We start from the raw sequence: 10474 nt of genomic DNA, 5'->3' as shown, positions 1-10474 counted from the left end.
AGTTATCCTCAGGGTCATTCATATACACGGGATCCTCTCTTGTCCCTATGTTAGTCTTTGAACTAGGTTTTGAGCTAGAAGCATTATGGGATTTCTTTCTTCGTGTTTTCTTCTTTCTCGCTCGGCCAATGGATGCAGCATCTCTCTCTTCGAGGATGTAATTTTTCTTTTGGAGCATCGACCGTGTGAGTGCATTCACTGGTGCTATGTTTATAGTTGGTGGTGTCCCATCAACAATCTCTATTATGTTCAATGGTGTGATTTTCGGTGCATTTGGATTGTTAGGACACTGTGCGATCAAATGATATATGCCACAACGATTACAAGTGAGTATTGGCATTGCCAATGCACTCCCTTGACTTGTTTGCATTAGTGCGGCATTCTTTTGCATTCTAATGGGGCACTCAGCTACTCGATGTGGTCCACCACATTCGTAGCACTGAAGAGGTGGTCTCCGGGCAAAACTATTAATGTTTTGGCCTCTTCCTATTAGCGCAGTAGCTTGATATACCGATTTGATTTGTCCCCAATGGTCTTCCATATAGTACATGGGACACTTCTCAAGCATGTCGACTCCATAGGTGATACTAGAGTCTATGTCCTCTTCGCAATCTACATAAGTACTAGATGACTCGCAACCTATTTGGTTCATAGGTGTAACTCTTGGATAAGGGGTTGCGGTCCTAGCACTGGAGGTGGCAACGGTGTGATTTGGACCACATTTTGGGTTCTAGGGACCATGTGTTGTAATGGCAACTGTTGCTCCAGGGGTGGGGTAGGCATCAATGCAGGAACTCGAGGTGAGTCTACCCAAGCTATAGGCGGTCTATTTTCCATGATGCGTTTAAGCATTAGGCAATCCTTCACTTGATGGCCATACCTACCACACGCGTTACAAGTCCCGTTAAACTTTACTCTGAAAGTAGGGCATTCACTCGTAGTATGTGGGCCCAAGCAAATTGAGCACCATTGTTGCTCCCTTCTTGGATACATATGAGTGTTTTGTGGAGCACGATTACCCCTAAGGCTTTCTTGGATGGCCTTGGTGAGATCTGCAAAAGTCATCTCAGATATCGTTTTCTCTTTCACGATTGGCTTTATCTTCATTGGCTCATGCCCTGACGCTTGCGAGCTACTAGACTTCGGCTCGGAAGACACTCTTTCTCCTGCAATCATTAAATTATCCTCCAATTGGATTGCATTCATGGTGACTGCTTCCCAAGTAGTGATACCTCTAATGACTAGGCCATTATAGATACTTTCATGTCGTAGTCCCCTAATGAATCTATCGAGCAATTGGTTGTTGTTGAATCGCTCGTTTGGATTGCATCGAGAATTCAAATTCTTTAGGCGACTAATGAATTCTCTCACGGATTCACCTTCTTCTCGTTGGGCTTTCTGGAGCTGAGAGGCTACACCCCAAAGTACTCCCTCTCGTATGTCCTCTTTCAAGAACAATCTCCTAAGAGTAGAGTAGATCGTTTTCTCTTCTACTCTTAAGGTTCTATACAAATCTCCAGCCTTTCTGCTTAGGGTCAAACTCAAAGCCTTACACTTATGTAGCTCATTGTGCTCTTCCAAGGAATCGCACACATGTTCAAAGACTTCCATATGCTTTCTAGCATCTCCGTCTCCACTGAATTTCTGTGTGAACTTAGCTACTTGAACTGCCTTGCTCCTAGGCTCTCTATCAGGTGCACTACGCATGTTTTCCGCAATAGAGCGACCGATAGTTTGAGCAAATGCTGCCAAATCTCCTATTTGAGCAGGTATAATGGGTGGATGTGCTCCTGGAACCACATGTGAGATGGGAGTTGGCCTTGGCCTTGCCAATACGCGCGGCTCTTGGGTCCCATATTTCGTATGGTGGTGTACCAGACGGTGGTCCAAAGTTTACAGGCGTGGCCCTAGGCATAGGGGGTGCCTGATATGGCATGTTATTATTAAATGGCATGGCTCCACTTGTATAAGATCTTGGATAATGCCATTGTGGATTGTAAGCTCTTGGAATAATCGGAGGTGTAGGAGCTACATGAGGCTGAGGTACGACAGGTGCACATGATTGATACATACATGTAGGTTTAGTTGGGGGCACTGTGCTACTAGGCATCGGCGCAGTGTTAACAAATGAACTCCATGGCGTACTTCTTGTCATGCTCACCACTGGGATATGCATGGTAGCCGTAGTGTCATTAAGAGAAAGATGAGCTAGATCTGGGAAGGTAAAGCTGCCACTTGTGGGCTCAGATTGTACTGAGGCTCCTGGCGAAACAACATATGGAGGATCAATGGGGCTCACTGAGGGAGTCTCCATTTGTGATAGGGTTGGTTGGTTGGCCTTTCCCGTATCCAAGAATCTCATTAGGCATGTTGAAGGCATGTTGATCCCTGTGTTCTGTCTTTCTAACTCGACAATCCTATGGAGGACATCACAGACTTTCTGTTGTTGCTCATCTATGCTAGTAGCACCCGATGTGGATTGTAGAACATCTAACCAACCCACATGATAGGTGTGTCTTGTGTACTGATCAGTTAAAGCTTCTACTTGTAGGTCATACTCCCAATTTTCATTTAGGAATATCCCATCTAGGCCTGGCGTGCTGGAGGTTTCTCTCAAGGTGGAAGCATTATTGCTCCCCATCGCTTGCCCCTCTGTGACTGCTACCTTGGGAGCACTCGGTTGCTCGGCTGGCATGATTGTTGTCATAGGAGCCTTTGCTTTCAGGGCTCGACTTTGTTCTAGCCTTCGTAGGTTCTCAATTTCCCTCTCCCTTGTTTCTTGCATATAGCGTTCGATCTCTTGCACTTCGGCAAGACTCCTACCATCGGGCACTAGAACCTCAGAGGGAGATAGTCCTAAAGGATCAGGAGGTGCAGTGGATGGAACATTCACATGCATACTCTCAAGAAGCATAGGGTCTATTTTAGGCATGAATGACGAATTTACTTCCCCACTCCCTTCATTTATTTCATTAACCGCATGTTTGGAGCGAGTAGCTCTACTAAGGGTCTCTTTTAAGCGACTAAACACGCTGGACCCGGGCCGTGGGCCCATGGCATGCATGTCTTGACTTGAACTATCAGGGTTTGGTGTAGGATACCCCTCCATGACTTCGTAGTCAGAGGAAGAATCACTAGACGCGATATGAGGATCTTGGTTCGCTCTACCTTGAGTCCCGGCCGAAGGTCCAGAACTTAGGGTGGATGAATAATGGGTGCCCGCGTAAATGGAGGCACTACCAATATGCTCGTGCTCTAACACTCGTCCAGAGCGTAGGTTCATATGACTTTGATCCCCTAGAAGTGTCAGTGAGCGCCCGTGAAGGCTGCTCACCTAGTATTTTTGGGTGTTTTGCAACCCAAGTCTTTTCTTAATTTTTTGATTTTTTGGTCCCTTTTTTCTGACCCAGCTATAGAATAGAATGTATGATAGCTCAAAACAAGCGTCTCGGTCAGAGGGACGTGCCGTGCTTTACAACTCTCCGTTTGGCTACGTGAAGCCCTCGAAATCCTAAAAATAGTCTTTATAGTCCTCAAAATCCTAAAAATAGTTTTTAATTATAAAAAGGTGTATAAACTATATTTTAAAACTAAGGATTGAGGTCTGGGTTTGGGCTTGAGCTTGGGGAATGATCCCCAGCCCGATCCTTCTTTTTAATATATATATATATATATATTTTAAAGATTTTTTTTTTAAAAAAAATCGCCGCGCACGCGCGCACACACACACTTAACCTACACCTAACTTATCTACTTACAGCTAATAGAGATACTGCCACACACACTCTAACATTGTTTACACAGTACTACAGTAGCTAACAGATCTACAAAACTAACCTTACAGAACTAACATTGAACCTTACAGCACTAACATTCCATAGCTAATACCCTAATTCTAACAGTACATTGCAAAAAAATTGTAACTCCTTCTTTACAGAAACAAAAAAGATAGTACAGTGTAACAAAAATCTTCTCCACACAACTACACACCTTCCTTCTTCAAAAATCCTTCTATTGAAATTGCATCACAAGAAAGCGTAAAGTGCTTAACCGAGCTTAGTGTAGGGCATTTCCCCGGCAGCAGCGCCAAAAATGTGCGCTCCTTGCCGCACTGTCAAAGCAAGGGACTTGCCGATACACTGTGTGCGAGCCACAAATGGCTCCAAGCACACAACAAGACTAATCTAGCAAGCTCAAGAGAGCAAAGGGTGTGTCACTCACCGCTCTACGCTCGCCTTTATGGTGGATTCCTCGCCGCGATGAAGAAGAAGCTACAGTCGTGCCACGCTCAACCGCTTTGCCGCCGTCGTGCCTTCGTAATGCTCGATCGCACACACACTCTCCCTCTCTCACTCTCTCTCACATACACACACACAAGGAGGTGAAGAAGAAGAAGATGGAGATAGAGATGGAGCAAGAGCACTCTTCTATTGCACAAATGAGAGAATGAGTGAATTTTAGGTTTAGTTGGCTTTTATATGAGCTCACCCCATTCACACTTGGGCGCCCATGCTTAGCCAACTAATCCCTTGAATGTCCCAGTTAGAGTGCGCCTCTCATCGGCGATCACTCTTACCCTTTTCCTATTGGACCGACAAGCCCGGTACCTGACTCTACCAAATAAATAATACAATGTCCACCGTAGGTTACAACGTCCGTCTCGTAGGTGATAGGGTGTCCGTGAGCCGTGAGGGTTAACAGGTGTCGTGTTTTAGCTTTATACTATGCGGGCAAAAATTGAGGTAAAAACAATAATAAAGGGCTGTGAGTGTATATGTATATGATGATATGCAGGATATTGCTAATAAATAAAAATAAAGGGATAAGAAAAAATAAATGAGTACTTAGCTTGACGGTTGGTGGTGGCGTCCAGTCCAGAGCACCAGGAACAGTTGAACTGCTGATCTGCAGATCAATTGAATTTTCACCGGTGTCCAATCTCCCTTGTCCTCGATGGCAATAACAATCTAAAAGTATGGTCTTCGGATATGATAACCCGATTATCGCTTGCTCCACACGTGTCTTTGGGGATTTTGGCATCCACATCAAATATGAGCGTCAAAACACTTGTATTTGGGAAGCCTACTTCATAAATCTTAATGGATGATCGAAAAGAGGTTTTTGTTTTCTTTTGTAACTGGGGAGCTTGAAGAATTCAAAGGTGATGAAAGTGAACAGTTAGTTGAGCAGACCACTAAATTGAAGACGATTATATTGGTAGCTATATATATATATTTATTTATTTTCTTTGTTCATCTGTCGAGTAAGGAGTTGAGAGGGGGTATGAATTATGTGGACTTTAATGGTTCAATGGGTAGCCAAGGACTTTGTGGAAACGGCCAGTAAAGTAAGCATTAAAAGGTGTGAAACTGCATGTGCTTAGGAGTCGACCAACGAGCAGAGATGGAAGGCGACGTGAGAGAGGGAGAAAAGTACTCACAGCGCCCTGTATGAGCCTTTTTGGACACTATTGCACGAGGTTTTTGTGCTCATTAGTCCAGGAAAATTTCATCCCGAGGCATCCGTGACAATTTTGGTGAAGTACGGTTCTTTCTTTCCTCTGCACAAGGGGGTATTTCCCACATGAATTCCCGACATGCTCTTCTTCACCTTTGAGTGGAAGTGACTTGAGTTCTCATATGAGGGTGTGATGGCTCTTGATTCAAGTACAAGAGATTAAATTTTGTCCAGATCTTCTCTCTTTTCTTCTTAAGCTTACCTCCTTGACTGGCCACAACCCGCTTCTCCCAAATTCCGTTCTCAAAACTTACTAAGGTCTTCTTGGTCTCTTCAACCCCTACTCCTTTTCCTTTAGAAGCCATAATCCGCCTTCTTGAGCTCCATCAAACTTCGCTTCTTTTCTACTTCCTCAACATATCTTCACAGATCTATCAAGTTTAGCAATTATGATCTTGAAATTAATGGTGTACATACTCAAGTTGCGATTTTCGATCGATGAAATTTTTTAATAGTATTGCCGATTAAGCTTTCATTTTCATGTCCGATACTGCCGATTCAGAACATCCTTCATAAATTTTTGAAAATCAATTGTCAATTATTCTCAAACCAAAATCTTTGATACCACTGTTGGAAATAGGGGAGACCAGTTGCTTGGACAATTCAACAATTCTTCACAGACTTCACCATCAACATGTCAACTTCTCTTCCAATTTCACCTTCTCTTCCAAATTCAAGTACACACATACAAAAGAATAGATTGACAAGGAGAGAGTGTAAGACGGTGTAAGAGGAATTGTAAGAGATGTAGACATAATCATGCAGTACATAGAGTAACACAGCATAGTATAGGAGAGAGGAAAGGAAAAATTTAGGGCATCTACACAAGAAAGGCCTAAAGGTTGCAGTCACAAACTCCACAACACCTCTTCTGGAGTTTGGTATTTGATATTTGATATTATTGCTGGTGTCAAAAATTGGAGGCCCCTCTTTTACACTTTAGTCCCACTTTAGTTATGAGTGGAACACATTATTTATTGCATGAACCTCTTAGGGTGAGTTCTCATTGTCCTATTTACAAAGCAACCATAGTGGCTTATTGATCAAAGATGTAAAATATTGTACAAGAATAAAATGACCGAGAGGATTATTATTTGCGTCGTGACGCCTCCTCGTCAACTCCTAGAATTCCAATCTACAAATCATCATGTATAACTCAATGTTAGTAAAATCAAATACACAACACATAATTAACCATTAAGCCAGCTATCCTAATTGCAATTAACCACATGCAACAGAACGGTGCCCAATATTATAACATTCTCATCGTTGCTCTATATGTGGATAGTTTACTGATCACTGGCCCAAATGAGGCACATATTGCTGAATTTAAGGCTGATTTGAATGCTACTTTCAAGATGAAATATTTGGGCATAGAGACATTGATGTGTAAGTTTGGACTTGAGGATTGCAAACATATTGCCACTCCCATGGAAACATGTTTGAAATTAAGTCTTCATGATACTGCTGATCTTGTCGATGTAACTCTTTACCAACCTATTGTTGGATGCCTTATTTATGTATGCAACATAAGGCCGGATATTCAGTTTGCAGGCTCATAGGTCAGCAGATTTATGCATAGCCTAGGGTTTAAGCATTGGCAAGCTATAAAGCGGATCTTTCACTACTTGAGTGACACTTTACATCTTGGGTTGTTTTATCCCAACAGGGGATCATTGCCACCAGATTTACATGTTTTTTTCGACTCAGATTATGCTGGTTGTTTTGACACGCAAGTTTCCACAAGTTGATTCTGTTTCATGCTCGCAACTCATGCATATCATGGTTGAGCAAGAAGCAACCTAATGTGGCCACTTCCAATTCTAAGGCTGAGTACAGGGCATTCTTCACAGCTACGGTTGAGTGTGTATGGCTCATACGTCGTATGGCTGGTTTGGATGTTGACCAAGACATTGCCAACATCATCTACACTGACAGTCAGAGCGGATTCATAGTTATTGCAACGGCTACTTTCCCTACTATATTGACTCTCTCTCTCTCTCTCTCTCTCTCTCTCTCTCTCTCTCTCTCTCTCTCTCTCTCTCTCTCTCTCTCTCTCTCTCTCTCTCTCTCTCTCTCTCTCTCTCTCTCTCACACACACACACACACACACACACACACACACACACACCCGCCCCCCCAAACACACACACACACACACACACACACAATGGTGCACACGATTTCTAAAGGTTATAATTATATTCATAAGTAAGAGACCCTGATCTTGCCTAATCCAGCAGATCCAATTGTAAATCAATGGTATGTTTCCCTCTAGAGGGTAGCACTTGAGGAGGAGACGTAGCTAAGTGCATGTTTTTGTTCTTCAGCTTGCGTAGCTACCCCTCCTCTTGACTTATTAAGTAGATAAGCTCAGTGCTTTCACATACAATATCATCGAATTGAGCTACTGTAGATTTTGTCTCAGAAACCCAAAGGTTCCAAGCTATCCATATTTGGTATGTACCCATTTGTAGATTTTGGCAGTAAGACACTCAGAGGAAGGGTAGTCGTTTAACAAATGCAAGGGATCCTCTGAAGCTGCTTTGCACCCAGTACAAGTGTTCAATGCCAATCCCTCTAGCAAGAATCTTATTCCCAGTTGGGATAGCCCCCACAACACTTTCTGAATGATATTTTCATGGAGTTTGGCCATTCGATCTCCCAAATGTTGTCTATACTATTTATCTATCTTTGTTCTAACCAACACACCCTCCACAATCTACTGAGAAATGTGCACCAATCCGCTTCATGACTTAGCTTATAATATATTTCCAAAGTTTTTGGAAGTTTAAAAATTATGTCCCTGGTTTGGGTTTCCTCGCCATAGTCAGCACATGGTTTATACCATGTTTGGCATAGTTCTCATGGTGTTCACACACATTGTTACACCTTGATCACAATCACATGAAGCGTCCATATATCGTGAATTCACAACAATGCAAAACTGTGATGTGACGGTGTAGATAAACGTGGCTTGTGCCTTTTGGCATGGACCATTGGTGTCCTCTTGGGATCTCTGTGTCCATTACTAGTACTAAGGGAATGCCCACACGGACGGGGGTAACAATTCTGAGTTACCCCTCCTTCCTCCACTAACTGCACCTCAAAAAGGTGCAGTTCAAATCTAGGCCTCTTACCTCCTCCCCTCCTCATGTGTGCGTGGGGAGACATCCATCAATGGCACGTCTCTCCACTCTAACAAATTACCCCCTCTCGTGTGGGGGATACATAAAGTTGCCCCCCCCCCCCCCACAAGCACTAAAGACCATGGGGTCTTGAATGAAGCCCAAGCAGTGGGATTGACGACACGCAAGCAAGGAGTGGATATGAAAAACAGCGTGCAATATCAGATGTTGTCCGAGTTTACTTTTTCTTGGTTGTGTTTACCATACAAGGTGTGTTTTGCCTTGAACGCCATCAAAAGCTCCACGTGGAGGCATCAGCCTGTCAATGGGCAAGTCGTGGGTTCAATTCACCTTGCAGGTGTTGACTGCGACCTTTCTTTTTGTCTCGAGATTCCCGCGCTAGGCTTACAACCATTAATCCCATCATCCTCAATATTGAGGTCCATAACACATGCCATGGCGGCATCATGCCTGAAATTGGCAAGGCTGCCTTGCCTATCCTAGGGAAGGGAAATTTTGAAGAGTGCCTGTCCTGTAGGAAGGGGTATCGTACAGGTTGACCTTCACCGTGAATGGGGAAACATTTTTCGACCCTTCCAAGAATCATAGCAAAAAGTAAGACAGTGTGTTCTAATAATCAAAACATTTCGACCTTGGTTTGGATTAGATTTTGTTCATTCAAAATCCACTCAATCTAGGGACGTGTATCCTGAAGTGAATCATCATATGCTTGATCAAACTAAACTCTTAAAAGTGAGCAGCTAAAATGGCAATCAATTGTTAGCTCTGTAAAAAGTTGTCTATTAAAGTGTTCTTTAAGACCCTGATAAAGTGCTCTAATCACTCCAACAACTTACAACCACAAGCCATGTGTATGCAAGCAGTGAGTTCATGGGGAACCTAAGCATCATAGACATAACCACAAAGACTAGTTTTAAAAAAAATATTCACAAACCGACACTCACGTTTTCTGCATATTTGTCAATCTGCCACGGTAGATAGCATTGTCTAGCACCAGGGATTCTATCTTGTTAGTGTTGTCAAGGTTGTATACTCGTATATACATCTCCCGCCCAAGATACCAATTCGGCAGCAGTTGTGACTGCAAGTTCCACATTCCTACGTTGTCGAGTGAAACATAGATGCATAGATGCAATGTAGCGGTAACACTGCATGTTTCTGTTGCTGGACATGCTAATCACCAATTGAAAGGACAGGAATATGAGCAGTGGTTAATGAGAACAGACTTACTTGAAGAAGTTGGGATAGTGGTAATGGCTTTTATGAAGATGATGATGATCTTTGAGCTCTGAATCTGAATCTGAACCTGTCAGGTCCAAGTAGAATGTTACCAAACCATCGGGAAACAACCACTACCTGGGTGCATCATGAATTGCAGCATTAGACCCTATCTCCAATCAGAGCATCTACGCAACTAATAGACACCAACTAACAGAAATTACCACATCAGTTGCACACTACAAGAGGTCGTGTGCTCTTGTGACGCTGTTAGCGACGGAAATACACTGGGTTTTTATAACCCCCGGCGTCACTAAAACCGTCGCTAATAGCGTCGCTACGAGAGCGTCGCTATATGCGACGCTATAGGCGTCGCTATAGGCGTCGCTATAGGCGTCGCTATATGCGTCGCTATGAGCGTCTCTATATAGCGACGGTCATAGCGACGCTTATAGCGATGTTTCCACAGAAGTCTATAGCGACGCTCATAGCGACACTACAGAGCCATAAATAGCGACGGTTATAGCGACGCCCGAGAGAATTTTTTTTTGGTGACAGCGCATTGAATGCCCTGCCACCCATCAACCATA

Source organism: Adiantum capillus-veneris, chromosome 24, assembly GCF_014529385.1.
Source record: "Adiantum capillus-veneris isolate H3 chromosome 24, ASM1452938v2, whole genome shotgun sequence".
In the NCBI taxonomy this organism is placed as follows: domain Eukaryota; kingdom Viridiplantae; phylum Streptophyta; class Polypodiopsida; order Polypodiales; family Pteridaceae; genus Adiantum; species Adiantum capillus-veneris.
The sequence above is the reverse complement of the archived record's forward strand: the minus strand, read 5'-3'. Positions refer to the sequence as shown.